Source organism: Pogona vitticeps, chromosome 1 (assembly GCF_051106095.1).
Source record: "Pogona vitticeps strain Pit_001003342236 chromosome 1, PviZW2.1, whole genome shotgun sequence".
NCBI lineage: Eukaryota > Metazoa > Chordata > Lepidosauria > Squamata > Agamidae > Pogona > Pogona vitticeps.
Genome location: NC_135783.1, coordinates 159,996,437 through 160,018,946, shown reverse-complemented (window position 1 = coordinate 160,018,946; position 22,510 = coordinate 159,996,437). Strand labels below are relative to the sequence as shown.

At 36.0% G+C, this 22,510-nt stretch overlaps 1 protein-coding gene and 1 long non-coding RNA gene across 5 annotated transcripts in view; one reads left to right on the top strand and one right to left on the bottom strand.

The window, feature by feature from the left end:
• The window catches only part of EHBP1 (EH domain binding protein 1), a 339,919-nt gene that overhangs the window by 295,363 nt on the left and 22,046 nt on the right, over positions 1 to 22,510 (top strand). The window lies entirely within an intron of this gene.
• On the bottom strand, positions 16,111 to 17,995 carry LOC144583567 (uncharacterized). Its single transcript, XR_013537420.1, has 2 exons — positions 17,872 to 17,995; positions 16,111 to 16,632 (listed from the first exon to the last, which is right to left on the bottom strand). It is a non-coding gene; the product is annotated as an uncharacterized LOC144583567 (long non-coding RNA).

Here is a 22,510-nt window from a genome sequence, read left to right as displayed (position 1 = left end):
ACAGCACAAAGCAGGTAGGCAGCCCTCATTGAGCAGCACACAGAAGCACACTCAGCTGATTCACCATACCAGAGAAGGTTCAGTTTGATTAAAGAATATATTTTGTGCCTTAAAAGAAAAAGTACACATAAAATCATGGTAAAATGTGTGAAAAGCGTCTTAACACATCATAAAATTCTGTTGGTGCTTCTTTTGCACTTCTTTTGTGAAGAATGGCTGAGGAAGCTGGGTTTGGTTAGCTTAGAGGATCATACAGTAGAAGTTACATTGCTCACAAATATTGTTTATTTATATTATTATTATTAAATACATATTCTGCCTTTGCACCAAAAATGATACTCTAAGTGGCTAGTGGTGCTATTAATGCTTAGATCTGCCATAATGGCCACTATGATCCTCTTCTGTTCTTGTACAGTAACTAACTAGCTGAAGAATGTGATAACTGGAATTCTTTATTTTTGAGTCTTTTAAAAAGTTGTCTGTATAGAAGTACTTGTGAGTGTTACATAATCATGTAGCAGCAGGATTATGGAAATGTCTACATACTTCCTGGCATGCAACTATACGTGTAGGTATATCTCATGACGTTAACCATCAGTGCAGCAGCATGCATTGGTTGCTTACCTGCATTTGCACCTGTAAACATATCCAGTTGTTGTTGTTGTTAAGTATATATTCTGCCTTTGCACCAAAAATGATAAGTGCAAAGGATCGAATATTTAAAAACAAGTTTTCAATCAAAACATCAAAACAACTCAATTTAAAACAGTGATAAAAAGAAACAGTACCCAACTAGTTAAGCCCCCTTTCAGCCAACAGAACAGCTTAAATTCTTAAGTCCTCTCTGAATAAAAAGTCCCCCTGCTGCTCTCCCTGGCAGCAGCAGGGGGAAGCCAATCAAGCCTCCATTTGGAGGGAGTTCCAGAGTCTCAAAGCAGCACTAAGAAGGCCCTCCATCAAATATCTCCCTGCCCAGCAAACCTGTTTCTAGCAGTGATATGAATGTGAAAAGGAGTCTCCCTCAAAGGTCTTAAAGCCTGGACACTTTTAGCAGCCTAGGCTCAAGTCACAAAGGACTATATAGGTCAGCATCAGCACTCTGCAATGTATCTGTAAACTGTCCAGGAATCATTGATGCAATTGTAAGAAGAGAGCCACATGGTAACAGACCCCAGTCAGTAGTCCAGCTGACACTTCCAAGCACTTTTTAGAGTAAGACCCATTTAAAATATGTGCAGAGTTTGTCCTCACAAGAGTGAAGAGTTTCTTATTTTAAAATATTCACTGCAAAAGGAATTAAAATAATGGTATTTGGTCTCCTGTTAACTAATTTTGATCTTCATTTGGTGGTAAATGTTGTCTGGTAGTGCTATTAATGTTTAGATATGTCATAATGTCCACTCTTGTCCTCTGTTCTTGTGCAATAAGCTGGTTGAAGAATGGTGGTAGCTGGAATTCTTTATTTTTGAGTCTTTTAAAAAGTTGGTCCATATAGAACTACTTGTGAATGTTATGTAATCATGTAGTAGCAGGATTATGTGTATATCTGCATTGCATACTTCCTGACATGTATTTACAAGTGTAGGTACATGCCGTGACTTTAACCACCAGTACAGCTGCAGGTATTGGTTGCATACCTTGCATATGCACACGTACCCATTGTCCAATTGCCTTTTCAGATAGTGAGATGAAGTAGGACTTGAGGATTCCAGGTATTGAAAACAAGAACAGATATAATGTATCTCCTTGTCTGAACTGTTTTCTGGGCATGATGAAAATTATGCAGATTTTCTTGGATTGTTAGTTTTAAATGCTGTTTGTATAATACATTGTTCCCTTTCCATGAGAGTGGGCTGCAGGCACAGTGCAGCGAGCACAGCTGAAATTGGGTCATCAGGTAATTGGATGACTGATTTGGGAATGCCAAGAATATTGCTTTAATGTATCTCTTTTCTTATCTTTGCACTAGCCAGCAGCCGTGGTGGGAACATGCCTAACAGCTATATTATCCAGAAGCCAGCTCCAGAATGTAATTTTCTGGGTGCTGCAACACTATCTGGCTGAATTTTCAGGCAGCTTCAGGGCTGGCTGACACCATTGTTAACCATGCTTAGGGCTGTGAAGTTGCCAGTAAATTCTCTGGAGCTGCTTTCTGCTCCTATATGGCATCTCCTGTTCCACCTCCATTACTTTGTTTCTTAAAAACAAAAAGGAGTGGGGAGCTGTATTGTTGTCAGCTGTTAATAGTAATCATGAACTACTGGCTGACCCAGTTCCAAAAATTCCTCAGTGTGTCTCATACACTCTGAGGAATAGTCACAACAAATGGACTACTTTTATTATTTCTTTTGTGTGATTTAAATATATTTGTGTTCTTATGTTAGATTACAGTTCTATGTGATTAATTGGTTTTTCAGTTCTGTAGCATTGAAAAGTATAAACTTCTTGAAGAGTTTTTCAACCATTATTAACACATGTACAGAACACGGGAGAGATTAATTTTGTATACACTGAAATTGCAAAAGATAACTATTTGACAAATTCTCTGGAATTAGTCCCTCCATAAGTTTTTTTTTTAATGTAAAATTACATACTATGGAATTCAGCAAAAAATTATGGTCATATTAAAAGAACACAAATGGGGAGGAGGAAAATCTTAACAACCTGAAGTTTACTTATATAACTTTTAATAATAAAAAAGAGCAAGAATTATCCTCTGTCATTTGGGGACATGATAAATACACTCAAATCATGAACAAATTGTCTGTCAATCTTCCATTCATTACCTCTACCAATATTAATCAGTTAAATCATATATAACACCTTAAACTCTTAGTAACCACTCTATCATAGATAGTGACATAACCTTTTTCGGTTTATAACATTACCCTTCTAGCACCTGATAAAATATTTATCAATATTTCTAAATCTTTCAATATAACCTTATTTTTAGATGCAAACTAGAGACATAACTCATTTTGTATGTCCATACTTATGTTCAGAAACATACTATCATAGGATGTTTGCAATAAATATTAAGTAGGCTTGGTCCAGTGTTTATCTACAGAGTTGTTTTTACCTGCATAGATTGTTTTATCTCAAGGTGTACTTATTCCAAGATAGAGACCTGTGATTGTATTGTGTACATTCTATGAGGTTATTTGAGGCAAATGTAGGAAGTCATAAGATTGCCCTGGCTTTCTTCTCCCATCCCCCATTCCAAAATATTCACCTTTTTATATTTAAATATTATTGCAACTCATAAGTCGCACAGCTCATCATTACCCTAGTTTGACTAAAGATTTAAGCTGAAGTACGTGAACAGCATTGAATAAATTTATTGCGTAGAAACACAAACAGCTAGCCAGGCTCTAAGTATATTATCAGGCAAGTTCTTTCAGAAACGTATTGCTAAAGAAGCTTAACATTAATTATTGTAACTTCGGGAAGATTACATCCACACTAGCCTTGTAAGAAGCAGCATACACTTCTTGACCTCCAATGCTAGAGCTTTAAGACACAAGAATGGCATTTTACCAACTTTAATGGGATAACCAGTATAATCTTTCAGCAGTAAGGGAAGAAAAAGTGTTTAGAGCATAATACCCTTCTGAGTTCTGATAGAGAGCCTGCCTGTTTGTGTGCTCGTGTGTGTGGCAGTCATAACTCATTCTTGTTCTTTACTGTTGTAGTTCTGTTTTCTTACATAATTTAAGAGGGAAATGTTACTATTTTTAACCAGATGATTTGCATATAGGCTTCTAGCCATCCTTTTTGTTTGAATGCCAATGCGTATATGAAAGTGTGAATCTGCTTTTAATGTAGATCTTGTTTGGAGGCTTTAAAAAAATTCCTTGCCAACAATATTTGTGACAGCTCAATATTTCTGCTAAAGAAAAGACACATGAATGTGTGCATTGCCAAGACCTAGACCTTGCAAAATCAACAAGAATAGGGCCTTGTTTTAATACAATAGGAAGAATGTATAACATAGAAAGATGAATGTACAACGTGTGAACACTGAGCATCATTGGAATGGCTGTATTGCTTGGAAAGACTCCTAGTGCCCGACTGTTGAAACCTTATGTGTTTACCTTGAACAACAGCATAAGTGGGTGAAAGTTGGTCGTTTGCAAACAGCCCCTAATTAAAAATCAATTAGAATCTGAATGCATGTTTCATAGCTTTCATGACAATCCTTCCTGCTAGTAAAAAATAAATAAAAATGGAGCAAGACTTCGAGCACATCTCTATTTACATAGTTCATTGCATGAGATTGTTGGATTATGATTAATTTTAATAGCCACATTAAAAAAAATACATCTAACATCATTCTTAATTAGAATAATCTCTAAAGCCAGTTAAATGTTTCAGAAGACAAACAGTTTAATTAGCTAACCTACAAAAGCTTTTTTCCCTCCCCTTCCCCCATGTGCCATAGTCTTAGTCTTGTGTTAGCCTTTCAAGACGTCTTAAACAATCGGATGAAAGGGGATTTTAGGAAGATTAGAGAATAGGACGCTTTAGAAGGTTGTCCGTTAATCATGAGATATGCATCATCTACAAAGTTCCACGAATAAATGAAAATTTAAATAAAATTTACTTTGGTTTATCTAGTTAGCATGAATTACAAGCTATCAAATTCAGAGATAAGACTATGTAATGAATGTATTTGTCTAATTGTTGATAGGAGCAAAAATACATGCTGGGGTATACTAGCAAGTGATATACCAGATTAAAATTCCGAAAGGGAAATGTCCTCCCATCTGCAGAAACCATGTCTTTCTTTGGCTATCTCAAGAGTGCCACTAGATTTATCTTTATTTGTTTTTTTTACAGAAACTAAACCTGTGGAACTTGAAAGACATTTGGACTGTTACAGTGATAGATGGTTCCTAGCTTTGCGGAATCCTCTGATCTGTTGACTTTTTATAGTTTACATTCTGAAATTGAAACAAATCAAATGAAATAAAGATTCAGTTCTAATATTTTTAAGTGTTCTGTCTGCATAGTAGTTTCTTGGCTTGTATAGGTTCATTTGAATCAACAGAGCTTTTGGAGGAATTAACTATATATGCAACATGTACATTTTTTAAAAAAAAATCTTTATTCTTTTGAGTACAAGTATTAAATCATTGCTGGATGTGGAAAAGTTAGATTTCCAATGTATCCAAGAATTTACTGGAAGACAACAAGTTATATTTTAAGACTAAGAACAATAAACGGCCAGGGAGTCCTTCATTTTTAATTATGATCAACTCTTCTGCAGAGAGTGCTACATCCCACCAACATCTAGTGTCTATATAGCAACTGTATATTCAGTCTCACCTTGCTTTTCATTATATATTTTAAAAATATCTGAATCGGTTGTTGATCATCACAGACACCAGAGAAAATTCATAAGATGAGAAATAAAATGTGCATAAATGCATAAAAACAATATAATATAGCTATAAGAATTAAACAAGGGTAAACACCATTAAATAAAACTCATTAAATCAATTTAGAGTCTATTTCAAGTTTCCAGTTTAAAATACAATTTAATTTTACTTTGAGAGGTTGAAGGCAAGATGATTGCCTTAGACAAACAGTTAAAATTATCTTCTTACCTACAATAAGTGGAAATACAGGAGAACATAAATTAACTACTTACAATTACCTCCAAGGTGTCACCCCAAGGATTAAGTAGCAGTTGCAGTTTGTAGCCTCTTGTCTGAAAAGCCTCTAGTGTCAGTATCTGAAAGCTGATCACTTAGCTTAGTAAGTCTCACTAGAGCAGGCCCACTAAATCAGTGAGGATTTCGTGAGCCCTCTGTAAGTTCCTTTGATTTCCAGTATAGAAAGTTGTAACTAGAGTAGGCCCATTTGAATCAGTGGAGTTTATGGAGGAGTTGACTCAGCAAATTCCCATTCATTCAATAGGCGTACACTGGAACTTACTACACTAAGCAACAGGATTTCAGCCTTATATGTGGTGAAAGCAATAATCATACAATACTATAACAAGAGGATTTTGTCAAATATAAGAAAAAAGAGAATATTGTTTGTGTAGGATTGTGCTCCTGTTATTGAAAGTATAGTATGTTAAAAATCTAGCAAGAGTTAAGGGAAGCTTTCTTGTTCTTCTACTGTTCACAGAATATTTATGTATTATTTCTTTATCTACGTGCCATTCTTATAATTTATATCTGACGTTTTTCACAAAAGTGGAAATCAAGCAGGCCGGTAAGGCTACAGGAATGCCTTAATGACATGGAATCTAATCGTTCCCCTCTGCCATGCTTCCTAGTGAAAAAGCAAGAACATATTCTGTAAAACAGTGTTCCCCAACCTTGGGCCTCCAGATGTTCTTGGACTACAACTCCCAGAAGCCTTCAACACCACCTCTGCTGGCCAGGATTTCTGGGAGTTGAAGTCCAAGAACATCTGGAGGCCCAAGGTTGGGGATCGCTGCTGTAAAAGACACAACCTCCATGCAATGCTCCACCAATGGTCACTTGAAAAAAACACTTCAGTAAGAACTGTAGGGATTATATGAGAGGAGTTGAGCACTTCTGCCCACCCCTCCCTTTGTAAGTCCTTTCCCTGTCCAATAGTACTGATTAATGCAGTTATCACTTGTTTCATCTTACATCTTCATTGTGCTAGTAGCAATCAGTACAGGTGTCTGGGACTAACATGAGATACTGAGACTGTTGGGCGTATGTCTAAGATAAAAGGCTTTCAGTTGTTTTGCTTACCACAAGAATGCTACCATATTTGAAAATTTTGTTTATTTATAGCATACCAGTATATGGGACGTGGTGGCGCTGTGGGTTAAACTGCAGAAACCTCTGTGCTGCAAGGTCAGAAGACCAGCAGTCATAAGATCGAATCCACACGAGGGAGTGAGCTCCCGTCGCTTGTCCCAGATCCTGCCAACCTAGCCGTTCAAAAGCATGTTAAAATGCAAGTAGATGAATAGGTACCACCTTGGTGGGAAGGTAACGGCGTTCCGTGTCTATTCACACTGGCCACGTGACCACGGAAGCTGTCTATGGACAAACACTGGATCTACGGCTTGGAGACGGGGATGAGCACTGCGCCCTAGTGTTGGACACAACTGGACTAAATGTCAAGGAGAACCTTTACCTATATGGAGGCAGTAACATTTAAATTGCCCACACTGAAAACACCAAGAGTAAAACTGAAACTATCTGTTTCTGGGAATATAATCTAGGGAAAATTTGTAGAGTAGTGCACAAAAACAAAGTCTTGGAGCACTATCGAAGGACTGGGTCCCATCCATTCCTTATTAAAGTTTTTGGCATTTATCCATATATCCTGACATGCTGGACAGGAAGGACTGCTGATTTTTTAAAACACAATGTAGAAGTTCTAGAATCTAGAACAAATTTGCCTGTTGTTGAATAATGAGACTAGATCCCATTGTGCTGTTGAATCATTGTAGTAGAGACCATCTTCCCACTAGTCTAGAAAGCACTAGATAAATACACATTTACAGTGCCTCCCCCCACTTTAAAACATCATTAAGACTGAGACAGAAGTGAATCTCCTGCTTGCATTATTTGCATAAAATACATAGTAAGTTTGCAACTGATGTTCAAATAGCTTAAATGAGTTTAAGGGAGGGGGAAGGTCATTTAATTGCTCCATTGTAATGTTAACAGAAACTGATATGGCATAGAATAGACTTTAATGGTTGTGATGTAGCACTAATGGCTGCATTCACTTGCAAAATTGTTAATTAGGGCACTTTGGTAGTTCATTTGCTTGGGTATTGATGTGCCTAGTGCAGTAAGAGAACTCGGCTTGGATGTGGTATTTCAGAAAGTAAAATTTTAAAATGTATGTTCATTGCTAATGTGCATGAAGATAAATAGCAAATATAATTTGTTTTGCTTATTTTATTAATTGCATGCATGTTGGATTATTAGATTTTTAAAATTGTCCAAAATGCCCTGAAATATTGAAATAATTTATATTCTATGAATCTTTGTCATTAAGGAGACGCAAAGACCCATATTCAGACACATAGCTCAGATCTGTATTAACTTTTTACTTACAGTAAAAGAGGTAATATCACTAAAATATGGTGTAAAAGAACACTTACTTTACTGGTGGATTTGTAATCACCAAATTTTAAAAAGTCTATTGTTTCTGTGTAGGAGCAGTATCCGATATTGTCATACAAGAAGGCAATGGGTTTTCTTCCAAAATCCAAGTTGTGTGAGAGTAGTGAATTCTTGAGAGAAACCATTCTTGTGGTTTACATTTGTATACCTTTACTTTGGAATGAAATCAATAGATGTATGATAGCATTTTATTTGAATCAGCCATGTGCAAACAGATTACACTGCAGCTGGCCTGGTAGTAGGTTATACTGTAAACCTTATTGGTGCAAGAAAATTTTAATAAATGACATGAAAAATTAATTTTAAAAACAGAAATGCAGAAATTAAAGATCCAGTTACCCAGTGGTTACATAAAGGCTGTTTTGTGTGTCCAGTAATATTCAGATTAACACACATCACACACAGGGAGACATGAGCCTAGCAGTTGATTGGGAAGAAAAGCAGTAAAACAGTCCCCAGTGTTCAAAAATCTGTGATCCTTAGTTTTATCTGCTCAGTCCTGTATATTTCCATGTGGATTGCAACAATTTGCTTCTTAACAACAACGATTCTTGTAAAGAAGCCTGATGTTCAGCTTCATTTACTTGTATGTATTTGAGAAAGTACTTATGTGAGATCACAAATACGTTCACAGGAGCTATCTCTACTTGTGCAAGTGTAATCACAGCCCCAGAATATTTTCTTTGTGACTGTATGCAAATGTATTTACATAGGCATAGGTCTTGGGACCTTTTAAAGACAGCAACAAAGTTGAAAACTGAGGCCAACAAATAAATGAAGGTTTCTCTAAATCCATTGGATAATAGAGGCAGTGTTAAGGCTAACCACAGTGTTGAACTAAACAGAGGGATTACTCCTGGGTTTTGCATCAGTTGTTTTCTGCTGGGTGGCCTCACTTGTCAGGGGGGAAAAAGTTTAACTGGGGAACGTTCACATGGCACATTGAGAAAAGAAGTATGCGTAATTCCATCAAAGCTCAGAAATCAGTCATTAATTTATTCTAACCTCCAATTGTTGGTCATTTGTGAAACATCTGGCCCCTAAGTCATAGGAATGTCAATGTAAGTACAATATAGGCTCATCCAAAGATGTGCATTTAATGCAGTGGAGGAGGCTGTACGTGTCTCTTTGTCTGTGTATATCAAAGATGGATGCACATTACATAGTTTTGATTTTTACTCTTAGTTTCTCAAACTTCCAAAATACCTTGGAATGGGAGCTGTCATTTAATTTACACTGGAAATTATGTTATTGTTCATGTGGATTGGCAGGGGATCTGTCATTTAAGACGCTTTTCATGGTGAGTTAGCAGGTGGATATTTAGCAATCTGGTAAGTTGCAAGTCAGAAACAGTTTCTAATGAAGTTGACATTTAAGATAGAAAATGTATAAAACCTTTCTGGAAAGACATACCCTATTTTCCATATGGCTAAGTAATTGTTATGATATTTGTTTTAAAGCTGGACTTAGATACTCCTGACTGCCCTCTAATTTGATATGGCAGGTCCAGACAATTCTTATTCCAAAAATTTTGGTAGAAGAAGGCAGTGAAGGAGATCAATAATTTTGCAGCCGTAAGCACATTGCAAAGTGCAGGGAGTAATTTGGTTGTTTTCAGTGTAGAGACTCCAGTTAATCTGAATTTGTTATGGGGTTTGAAGGTGACAAAAAGAAAAGAATGTTTTGGAATACGTAGATTGTAATATTGGAGAAGACCTGAAAACAGGAAAATACTGCATTTCATTCATCTTAGATCACACCAGAGCAAATGTGTCGCTTTCGAATTCAGGGTGCTTTACTTTTATTTACGCAAAAGCACAATACAACATAAGCCTTGACAAATCTGCTGTAACTATAAACTTTTAGAAGAGCTAAAACATTATGAAAAGAGAGTACTTGTGAAAGCATGTGCATTTTTTGCTTGGCCTATAAATGCATCACGTCACTATAAACTTTGGAATTTGTTTGTGGCAATGTGGCTATCATTGCTTTTGCTTGTGGGTTTGTGAATACCTAGCTTAGCTCATTACCGGTGGGACTAAGAAGGAGAAGTTCGTACTGCTAGAGGCTGGACATTATCGAGCAAAACAGGTGAAGCTATATAATTTGCCTCTATTGACTTTATCTACATTGTTAATAATTTGAGATTAACACCAGTACAGTGAATGTAAAGACTGCCTGATGGCTCTCTGTTTTATTTATTTATTTATTTATTAAATTTATATCCCGCCCCTTTAGACCATGTTTTCCACCAGGGAATCAACCTGTGTGCCCAGACAGAATAGATGCAGCTCTAAGTTCGAGGGTGGGCGGGGGGGGGGCTTACATTGTTGCACATGTAATGATCTAAACTTTCTAACTTTCCACTTCTCAGTGGGTAAATCTAACACCCCTGTGACAACTGATGAGACCCATTTCTTTGTCTGCAACATTTTTCCTCCCCTCTCTTTATATTCTGAAACAACATGCAGACAAGGAATTTAGATTGGCCTTTTCTCCCTCTTCCTCTATGCCCCCTCACTTTTTAACTGCTTACCTGATTAAGAGAGTATATACTTTATTCAAAAGTGTTTATCTTCTTGTACCTATGATTATTTTTGCACAATTTTTGCTCGGCCTAATCATCATCTTAGAACTGCAGAGCTGGAAGGGACTCTATAAGGTTAATCACCTGAGTGTATAAATTATTTTTGAAACCCATTTCTAAACACAATTACATGAACAGAGAGTACTTCAATAGAAACATCTAAACAGTCCTAACATTTTAATCTTAAACTAGAAGGGCATAATTCTTCCTTGCGCGGTCAAAGTGTCTGGATTTGGGCAGATTTTTATAGGATTTAGCTTGGTATGCATACAGCTTGGCATGCATAGAACACAGATATGGGATAAGCATTTAAGAATGTTTTATAAAATTGGAATGGTTTGACCAAAGAGTCCAGTGGCAGTGTAGATATTGCTAGTTGCTTCCTGGAAACGGTCTGGTATCCTGGCTGACTATATGCATGTATCAGAGGGGAATGGGGCTGAAAACAGGATTCTGTCATGCCCTCTCCATATAGGGAAGGATTGTGGCTATTGTTTTAAAATTGGATCTAGCAGTTCCTTTCAGATATACTGCTCAGAATAGTTTGTATACAGAAAGACAAAAGAACTTCACACAGTTCTTATATTGTTTTAATTTGCATAAGTAGTTGTATCCAGAGGAAAAATGATCAGATATTTGTTCACACAGTGAGGCTTTCTTGGTTTCTCCCTGCATGCTACATTCTCTCCCCCCCCCAAAGCTATAGGAGACCTTCTGGAACAGTAATATGGGGCATGGGGGCTGCAAAAGGATGCGGAAATTGAAAAGTTGACGTATAAATGGAAACGTTTTTCTGTTCATGTAGAATTTGTATACAAAGACAGTGATATGAGATACTGTATGAGATGATAGGACTAAGTCCACCACAAAAAAAAGAGAAGGAGAAAAAGAGACCAAGAGGGAAGCCAGAAAATAAAGCAAAGCAAAATTTATTAGAAGAAATCAATTCAAATGCTGCACATAATCATAAATTAAATTTTGTGATTAATTTAATGATCCTGTCAACATGGTGCCTGGAAATCCAGATTTGTTTTTTGTTTTTGTTTTTCCTCCATATACTGTATATATAATCTCATGTTCAAAACAAATCAGAATGTGCCTGTTTCCTTGTCATATTAAATGCTTGAAAACAGCATATAAAATCATGTCCATATTGTATTATTTGGGGAGATGTTGCCGTTGCTTAGTTTTTCATGTCATTAAATGAAATACAAAACTGTTTAAATTATGTTATTATCTTGTAAAAAGTGCATTAGCATATAAGTTGCAATTTTCCTGCTGTTTTCAGTGTGGGTGACCCATTTGATGGCCGCTATGGCCATTAGTTTGCAGCATGTATTTGTAAGTGCAGGGAATAAGGCACGTGATGCAGGGGAAGTGCATATAATTGTGAAAAGAGTCTGGGAAAGGTAAAAGGGCATTTCCCAAAAGTCATGTTTAAATTTGTTTAACCCACCATTTCAGAAACATTGATGGCAAAAGTACTGCAAGGATAGCAGAGATGAGAGAAAAATAACTTTAAACAGCTTGTGAAATGTACTGTTTGAAATAGTGCTTTGAGAATGTGCAGATTATGACTTGCATAGTGACTCTTTCCAGCTTCCTGGGAAATGAGCTGTTGACATTCTTTTGGGTCATCGTCTAAGATAGGAGGGCAACCACAAGGATTTAGCAGATAAATTCATTCGAAAAGACCTTTATCCATTTCACTACAACTTGGGAAACATTTGTGTCGAATAGCAGCATTAATGTAACCCTTTTAGCTGTTCAAAGTGAGCCTTGTGTTAAAAAAAAAATCAAATGACCAGAGTAATAACTTCTTTAGGTCTTCTAAGAGGTAATTCATTATTTACATAATTCTGTAGCTTAAACCAATCTTTTCTTCAAAAGTCTATGAAATAGAATTGGGATCTTATTCAGCAAAGGATTTGCTTTTAAATTCTAATCGACTTGATTCCTAGTTTGTTGTAAACAGTGGAACTGAAATTAATTTTCTCCTACTTTATCTGCTGAAGGAGAAAGGGCAATAAATTTAAAGCTGCTTGGGAGGTATTTTTAATGTCCAACTTTTTTAGCACATTGAAGTTAACCCCCCCCCCCCCCGGTGATGCTTGATCAGATGAGTTCTGACAAGACAAGGACTATATATCAGTATTATTATACAGAGAGAGAAAAAACTTTTTGACTTGAACTGGAGTGATACTATATAGGCTGAATGTGCAGCAAGGGTTCCCACAATGCACTGTGAAAACCTAGGCTAACAAACACCCTGCTGCGTTGAAAAACCCCCAAAAAGACAAAAGCACAATGAAACAGAAAGCTTACCACCGGTAGCTTTCAAAACGACAAACTAGGCAAACTATACATCTCCACCACTCCAATTTTGTCAGAATGCTAATGAGCTTGCTCTGATCTTTACTCAGCTTCCCGTGTTTTCTACATCTTCAAGGACCACATGGCGCTAGCAAAATAAAGACAACTAAATGAGAATTTCGAATGCTTTTTGTGTAAGGACCGGGTGCCTTTCAGCTGATGTGCTCGTTGAATATTCTCAACTTAAAAGAGTACAACAGGGGGTTGGGTATGAACTTTTTAGTGAAGGGAAATTCATACAAAAGTAAATTAGGGTGATGAGGAAAATATGAGAGAAATTTCTGATTAATTTCCACTCCATAATATCAATGACACCTTCAGCCCCACTCATACTCTTCTAACAAGAGAGGCTGATAAAAGATGAATGATTCTGTGCTGCTCATGGTGAATGTTTAGTGGTTTTTTAATAGCAGCATTCTACATAAAAGGCACCAGGAAGTACTCTGCATTAGCAGTTGAGATCACTAGTTAATAGGATGATGTCTTTTAGCTTTTGTCACAAGATTATTAGAAAGGATAGGTTTCTGTTTGGTTCATGGCATAGTTTGGAGTGCTTGTCGAGTATGAGTGGTAAAATACAGATTTCTCACTTTTGTTTTTCATGTACAGCAAAAGCCTTTTAATGCAACACCTTCTCATTTTTATTTTAAACAGGTGATTTTCCCCATTGATCTCCTTTCAACCCTCTCTAGATGTACTAATCACTTCAAGTGTTCAGTTTTTGAATAGGTTCACAATGATGTGTATATGGATAGATTCATTATCAAGAAACTCCTTAAATATGCCACCTAGGCCTTAACAGAAAGCTGCACTTGCTACAGTCTGCCTTAAAAGCCCTGTATGCTTGTCAACCGAACTGTTTCAAATTTGTTTATAATTTAAAAGAAAGCATCCAACAGAAGATAGGTCATATTTTAAATATATAAATATAATTTTAGAATCTACTTGTAAAACATATATTAATTAATATTGAATTGTATCCACCTGACATTGTGAATTGCTTGCCAAATCTTGTAATTTTTAAAAAAATAGAAAACGTTGTGATGACCACAACTTGAACAGCTTTAGAAATTAAACAAAATTATGTGTGATGAGGCTAGCAGTGGCTACTAGTCATAAGGGCTAAATATTACAAGGCATATCAGCCAGTGTATCTCTCAGCAACAGTTATTGCAGAACACAAGTAGGAAGGCGCTGTTTATTTACTGTTCGTGAGCTTCTCTCCCTGGGATCTGGTTGGCCACTGTGAAAAGAGAGTACTGGATCTTTTATCTGATCCAGCACAGCTCTCCTTATAACTTAGGAAACCTATTTGCTTTCCCAGGATTAAATCAGCTTTAATCGATAAACTAAAGTAGGGCGTAAATTTGATGGTGTGTAAGAACAGTGACATCAGTAACACACAATCACAGATTTCATTTTGATGGCAGTATATTGCTAGGACCTCTGGCTTCCTCTGCTCCAGCATTTGTACTATCTGTCCTCTAAACATGATTCAGGGAGACTAGTTTTCATATGCAAAGCCCTGACCTCCCTCTGTCTTCGTTTGTAACATATCAAGAGCCACTCTTGGCAGGTGTTGTAGTTTATATGTCAAGTACAAGTGGTTAGTACACCAAGAGGTGCTTTTGGTGGCCTCTGTCTAGGCTTGGAGTGCCCCTCCTCCAGAGGTCTGAAAAGCCTAAACCTGAATATTTTCCAAGGTGATTGTCTTTCTGTGTTGATAGGGATTTATTGGCTGGAAGTGGGACAAAGCTTGTTCTGTTTTAAAATATTTTATATTGCATTGTCCTAAGCCTTGGAAGTAACTACTTAGAAGTAACATAGTTACCATTACTAGTTATTTTGGTTAATGAGCAATGAAGCTAGTAGTAACAAAATTACTTCGGGGGTATGATGACTAACAGCTGTTACTTAAGTGTACAGAGTAATGCCTAATTACTTTTAAAAGTTACTTTTAAAGGACATTTTAAGGTATTTTTAGAGTCATATTTAGAACCATTTTTAGAGACAAGAAGTTTTCAGGTTTTAAGTCATTCTCTTATCAGTTCTAAGTGACAAGGGACGTATTCTTTGGTTTTGTCTTTTAACTTCTTATAAATATTTCCAAGAACAATATCCAAATTGGTCAATAAAGAGAACTAGAGAGTACTTCCATGTATTATTCTGGCCTGTTAATATTAATGACAATGCACTAATAATGTTCAATGCAATGCATGCACAACACAACTAATTACTTGAGCTATTAATGGCAACCTGGATGCCAATAAGTAATAAATAACACAGTGGCTGAAGTTTAATAGTAAGTTATAACTAGAGTAGGCTCAATGAACCAACAAAACTTACATAGGAATTGATTCATCAAATCCCCATGTATTCAATGGGTGTACTTTAGTTGCAAGTTACTACTGGATTTCAGCCACTGAATTGCTTATAATGTGTAGGATTCTGGGATCTAGTTTTTTGCACATTAGTTTTCATTTTCATCACCTATCCAGACACTTTCGTAGTACTAATATTGTGAAACAAAAATTGAGTCTTTGTTTTGAACTCAAACAAATACCTGTGTGCAAATACCTGTATCTAAGCTCAAAGGTTTTATCTAGATATATGATAAAAACACAGTGCCTTTTCCCTAAGGTGTGATTTATATTAACCAGTCATTTCCATTTGTTTCACAGCACTCACTCCATACCATTTTAAGGAGTCTCTTAATCTTCAGAAGGCTCTCATGGGAATAGAATTAGTTGAAATATGATGGAAAGACAGACAAGCCCTCTTCTGTGGGCATAACACCACTCACAGAAGTTAGAAGACAAGCTTCCATCCATTAATGTTTTATACTCTGTTCTTAGATACTGTGCAGAAGAAGTATACGATACTTCATGCACCCATGCCATTTTGTAGATCAGGTGGAGCTATCATAAAACTATGGCCTTCCACATTAAAGACTGTCTGCATATGAAATGCTGTCATCTTAGTGCAATTTAGTCAAAAATATTCTCTTGAACACTATTTTTTCGTATTCATGGAATTTTTTTGTTTTAATGGATGAGTTTCACATAAGCCACCTCCCCTTTGTTTGCTATTGAGACAGTTGAACCTCAGTATGTTTATTTCACGTGTTGACAAGAATCCTGTGGAAAAATTAAACCAGCATAAATCCATCGGCATGAATTTCAATTGAATTGCTACAAGTTAAGAAGTTGGTATTGGCATTTAATGTGAGTGCTACATCACACAACTGGTATGCAACAAGAAAGATCTATGCCAATATCCTATCGAGGTGGTTCACAATTCAGCCTGACACCATTGGATTTGCACAGTGGGTGTAAGTAACAGGATTCTGGCTGTCATTTAGTTTTATTATACAATCAGCCACAACAGTCATCATGTATTGACAAGTTTCCATTTGTTTTTTTCCAAAAAGCAAATTGTACAGAAAAGAAAACATCTTAAAATATGACAGTTAATCCTTTCTGTCTCCTGGTCAGTTCTTCCTTGTTCAGATGTTCCACTGTGCACTGAGGTGCTTATCTGAAATATAACAAATGAGGAAAATATCCAGTACTTCGGTCAAAAGAATTTGCCTATTAACAAAAATTAGAACACTTGTTAAGAAGGCATTTAATATATGTCACTAATATCTTGCACGGTGAATAATTACTCCCTGTGTTTATAAACACTGCTGTATTTTTCTTAGTTTTTGTCTGGTTCTGGTTCATTGTTTGGTTTGATTTGAATGGAGTAGGAACAGTACACCTCAGCAAAGGAGGGATTCAATACTACCATATTTATGAGTCCTTTGTCTCATACCATGCAATTCTTTGTAAAATCTCTACAAGACGTCTTCTCTTGAATAGATGACTAAAGTTTGTGATAGAGATTTTTATTTATTTATTTATTTATTTATTTATTTATTTATTTATTTACTTACTTACTTACTTACTTACTTACTTACTTACTTACTTACTTACTTACTTACTTACTTACTTACTTACTTATTTGTTTGATTTATACCCCGCCTATCTGGACCACTGATGAAAAGGATGAAGACAACTCCGAAAGAGTCTTCCTTTCTGACATTACGGTCTGATTCACAATAACCTAGTTAAACCCAGGATCTGGGATTTAAGCCAGTGTAGTTCTACAGAGATCAATAAGACTAAATCAGCTTAATCAGGATATTCTATTAATCCCAATTCTTGGACAGCCTGATTTTTATGTCTGTTTACTCACAAACAGGTCCTATTTTGCTCAGTAGGCTTACTTTCTGTTGAAAGTATATGCGATTAGAATCTTCATTTAACTGGATTATGTAACAAATTGCAAAGCTGGGTAATAATCATTTTGTTGCAGATATTTTTAATTAATTAATTAAGATATTGACACAGAATCATTTTCTGTGAAGTAATTCATAAATTACTGATGTTTGCAATGTTGATGATAGAAAATAGAGAATAGCTCTGTTCTTCATATTCAAAGTAGTTACATCTTTAGGTTGAGCATTTGTGGAAATTCTGTTCTCATTGATTTATCAGATAAAATAAACTCTTTAGTAAGTAAATTCGATATTGCTGATAAATTTTATTTATTTATTGAGAATATTTATATCCCACCTTGTATCACAAGATCTAAAGGCAAGATACAGCATAAGCAATGTAAAATAACTTGCAAAACATTTAAGTATAATAAGCATGTGCTGTCAAGTCAATTCTGATTCATGACAACCCTTTTCAGAGGTCTCTAGGTAGAGAGTACTCAGAAGTAGTTTACCATTCCCTTCTTCTGGGGGTATCCTGGGATTGTGCAGCTTGGCCAAGGCCATGCACCCTGGCTCTTCTTGCTGGAGGCACAGCGGGGAATCAAAATCCCAACCTCTGGCTCCACAGTCAGATACCTAATATAGAATCATTTATAATAATTTTAAACAATTAAAAATGCAAAAAGCAATTTCAGCAATTTTACAGCTATTAAAATCATACACATTACCAAAAAAAAAAAAACAACACCCTTGAAAGTTTACTCAAGCCAAAATCTTCAAAACCCAATGGGCCTAACAAACAGCTGTGTCTTAAATTGGTGCCAAAATTAAAACGTTTTGCATGAAATACCTTTTGTGCTAATTTTAAATGTTACCATACTCACATACTCATTCCATGTTGCTTTGTATTGTTGTTCAGTGTAATCTTTTTGTAATATTCTCTAACAGTGAGAACCATTTTAATGATACTGTTCTGAGTCTGAATGTCTAAGAATTTTACTTAAGAAATACCGACATTGAATTTCTAATCTGAGTGGTAGGATATTCATAAGACTACATGCACTTTTCCTGAAGGGGGAAGTGGTTCAGGTTGTAAAAGGTTTCCTCAAAGATTCAGTCTAAAGTCACCTTCAAGAATCAGATTTCGCCATTGGTTGCTCAGCTACCTTGCTCATGTAAAACAGGAAAAGGGAGCATTACCCAAATTTAGGTGAAATGATTCTTCCACAATGTGCTCTTTCAGAATCTGTCTAAGCTAATTTTCAAAAATATGTATTCTGTTTCAAGCCACTCTGATTGATTATTATTAAGGCCGAGACTACATTACCAAACACTGTGGGATTTGCTCCACTTATTAAAAGGGTAAATTCAAAGTATTTTTCACTGACCACAAGATGAAAAGGCTGATTCAAATCAGTCCAGACCTGATTGTTCCCAAAGCAGCTATTTTTCTCTGCTGCTGGGGGGCTTCTATTTTATCAATCCAGAACAATTCAGTCTTTTTCTTGTGTAGTTACTTTTGATACTTTTTAGGGGGTATTTTGGTGATGTAGGCAGTTGGGACATTCTGTTCAGGACTGGGGGAACATGCTTCTCTGTTCATCATCTGATTTTTAAAAAATGTTTATGCTGGATCAGCCTATCACCTTACCACTGGGTCCTTGTTATTATTTCCCATATTTACAATCCCTGTCAGATCAGCAGACATGGGACCAGGGGAAGGAAGGGAGAAAAGAAGGTGGCTGGAATGCAAACCAGATTTCATCCACAATAAATGATGAACACTGGAATCAATCCACAGCCTCTGTGTGAGCACTGAGTGTGACTTCAAATGTAATACAGGCTGAGAATCAAATTGCAGCAAAGCCAAAACTCTCCAATTCAGCTTTCCAGTATAGTCACATCCTAAGGTTTGTTTTGGTTTTGGAATTGTCTCTGAAGAAGAATATTTTATCATGTATGTACTGTATGTATGTATGTACTGTATGGATGGATGGATGGATGGATGGATGGATGGATGGATGGATGGATGTAAGTAAGTAAGTAAGTAAGTAAGTAAGTAAGTAAGTATTTATTTATTTATTTATTTATTTATTTATTTATTTATTTATTTATTTATTTATTGCACTTATATGCCGCCCATCTAGCTTTGGTCAGTTCACAAGAGACAAGATAAAAACAGTTAATATATAATAACAGTTTTACAACACTATATAATGAAAACAATAGTTCAAGATGGGAAGAAGAAAATTAAGTAGTGTCTGGAGGGAAGGCCTGTCTGAATAACCAGGTCTTAAGTTGGTTTTTAAAAATGCCCAGCGAGGGCATTAGTTCATTGTTTCCATTTGCTCTGGTATTTTAATTAAATACATTGTGACCCTTGCTAGATAGTTATAGGATGGATCTTCAGAAAGACAAATAAATCATTGTAATTTTAAAAAAATATATTTTAGAGTTAAAAACTTTCTTATCACCTTTTGTGTTCCACGCGGTCTCATAGGCACCAGGAGATTCTCTTTAGATTTTTTTAGATGCAGCCGAAACAAACCTGAAAGTAGACTTCATGGCTAAAATCCCATTGTGCAAGTTAAGACATCATCCAATGGGAAAGATCTTTGGCAATGAAAGACTCCCTCCCATCCTTGGCCTCCTGTGGCTCACACTCATTGAAGCTGATTGCACAGAAGTCGGACAAGCTGCAGGACAGAATTTGGCATGCCATCCAGTTGACTTACAGTGACCCTTTCCAGGATTTTGTAGGTAGAGAAGACACAGAAGTGTTTCGCCATTCTCTTTTTCTACGTAGGAGCACCCTGGTACTATGGAGCTTGCCCATGAGTATACAGGCGAGTTCTTCTCCCAGGAGGCACAGAGAGGGAATCAAACTGCAAACCTCTGATTCCTCAGCCAGATACCCAAAGCACTGAGCTCTCCAGCCAGCTAGGATATAATTAGGAACTGCTTAATTACCAAAAATATTTTGCTGGTGACACCATCATCTTTTCTCATGCATGACTTACACAACAGGCCTCTGTTTGTTTCATTTGTGGTCCTGGTAATTTTTTTAGTGACTCCAAAATGTTTTCTTACACCAAGAACATGTTTGTTGCTGATCCTCCATGGCTCTGGCTTGTATTTTGTAGAATTTAGATTCCCTGAGCCATATACCGTAAGGTGCAAACACTGATATTTTGCACAGATCTTTCCATTTTGAACATTATAAATATCTATCCTTTGCTGGTTGCTGAAGGCGGAGGAACCAAGCATGGACTTGTACAGATGCTTTGAGGGTTAGGCAGCATTATTGTGACCATAATATATGGCAAATATTATATACTATATACACATATTATGGATTTCTTTTTGTTTTTTTATTTTTATTTTATTTTACACTTAAAACCCTATTTTTAAAATAATCAATATAGTTATTTCCGATTTCTTCTTCACATCATTTCTTCTTTTCTGTATTTTTCTTATCTTTTTTCATGCCCTTTTGAGGAAACATTCATATAGTAAACTGTTAGTCCTTTATGGCCATCTTGTAAGTCAATACAGATCATTCTCATTCCATAATTGTCTTTTAATACATTTGATCTCTAAACTTTCTCGTCACTTTTTTCTAATAAGGATAATTTCAAGCAAAATTATGCAGAATATCTCACTGTTACAAAACTGTCTGATTATCTGAGAGTAATGAATCTTTGCAGTGCATTAATGGCAGCAAGTATGCAAAAATGGTTGAAATTGACTCTCTGCCAGAAACTGGTATGAATATCTAAAAATGGTGAAGTATAGTTTTGCTTAAACATGAGATATTCATATACTGTACATAAAGACAAACATATACTGTACTTTCTGGCAACCTGCTAGTGTTGCAAAGGTAATATTTTTCACTCTTTGGAAGGGTCTACTTTATAAACACTTCTTATGTGTTATAAATGTATATGAAAATACTATCAAATGGGTGAATAATAAAGTGGGGGGGGTTGGATCCTAGTACCTGTTTTGTTGAGAGTTCTGTTCATAGAACAGACTTTCTCACATCTTACTTCCCTCTGTATCCCCTGTGTCTAACCCCCAAAAATGATTCCTGAGAAATGAAGGGTGACCCATCATGGCCCAGACAGTTGCAACCAGAAATCAGCAAAATTTGGACCTTGTACAACAAGAAGTGTCTTTAATTTATGCAAGTACATCTTACTATCAAAGTTGATGTTTTACACAGATTTGTACTGTTATAGGTTGAATATCCAGCATAAATAAGAATGTTAAACTATCCGTGCTTACGGCTGTGTACAAAATGATTTCCATAAACCTGTTATTTCTTGCCATACTTATAATTACTGTGGCGAAGGGGGAGACTTCTAGAAACCTTTTATTAGCTATCTTCAGAGAGCTGTAATTTATTTAGGCAAAACAGTTAAATACATTTCGATATAAAAGATATTTTTAAAATGTTACTCTCATTCTGTGGCTTGTCTTGACAGATTTATGATTGCTTCATATGTAGAGAAGTTAACTGTGTTCATCCATTTAAATGGTAAACTAGTCCTGCCCCTACATGCCACTGATTTTCTTGAAGCAACTGCTTGAAGGACTCTTTGTCATGTGCTGGAGCTCTTCCTTACCTGTTTGCATAGTCATGGACAGCCCTGTTATCCTTGTCAGTACAGTCACTCTAGGTCAATCCACACGTCTCTACAACTCTTGAGATACTTAACAGTAGTTTAACAATTGATGATGTTGTTTCTCTGATTGCATATTGTGCTTCACATTTGGTGATCTTGTTTATTTATACAGAAAATATAGTTTAATTGAAGCTTACTGCCTATGTGTATAGTAATTACATATATTTGGCTGATAGTTGTTTCTTCAAGTGTTCATATTCCCATTCAGATGAACTGCTTAGTAGACTAGTGATTACTAAAATAATTAGTAAAAAAAATACACATATAAATTGCCATAATTAAGGTTTGCATTGTTTAATAGGTGCATTTTTTTAAAAAAATGGCAGTTTACATGGAACAGCTAAAAAAGTCATGTACATATTCTATTTTTTTCTTCTTTTTTACATAAGGATTTGCAGCACTAATACAATACATCTGCTCACAAGGACTTCTGTACTGATGAGTGACAAACATAAAGCAACAG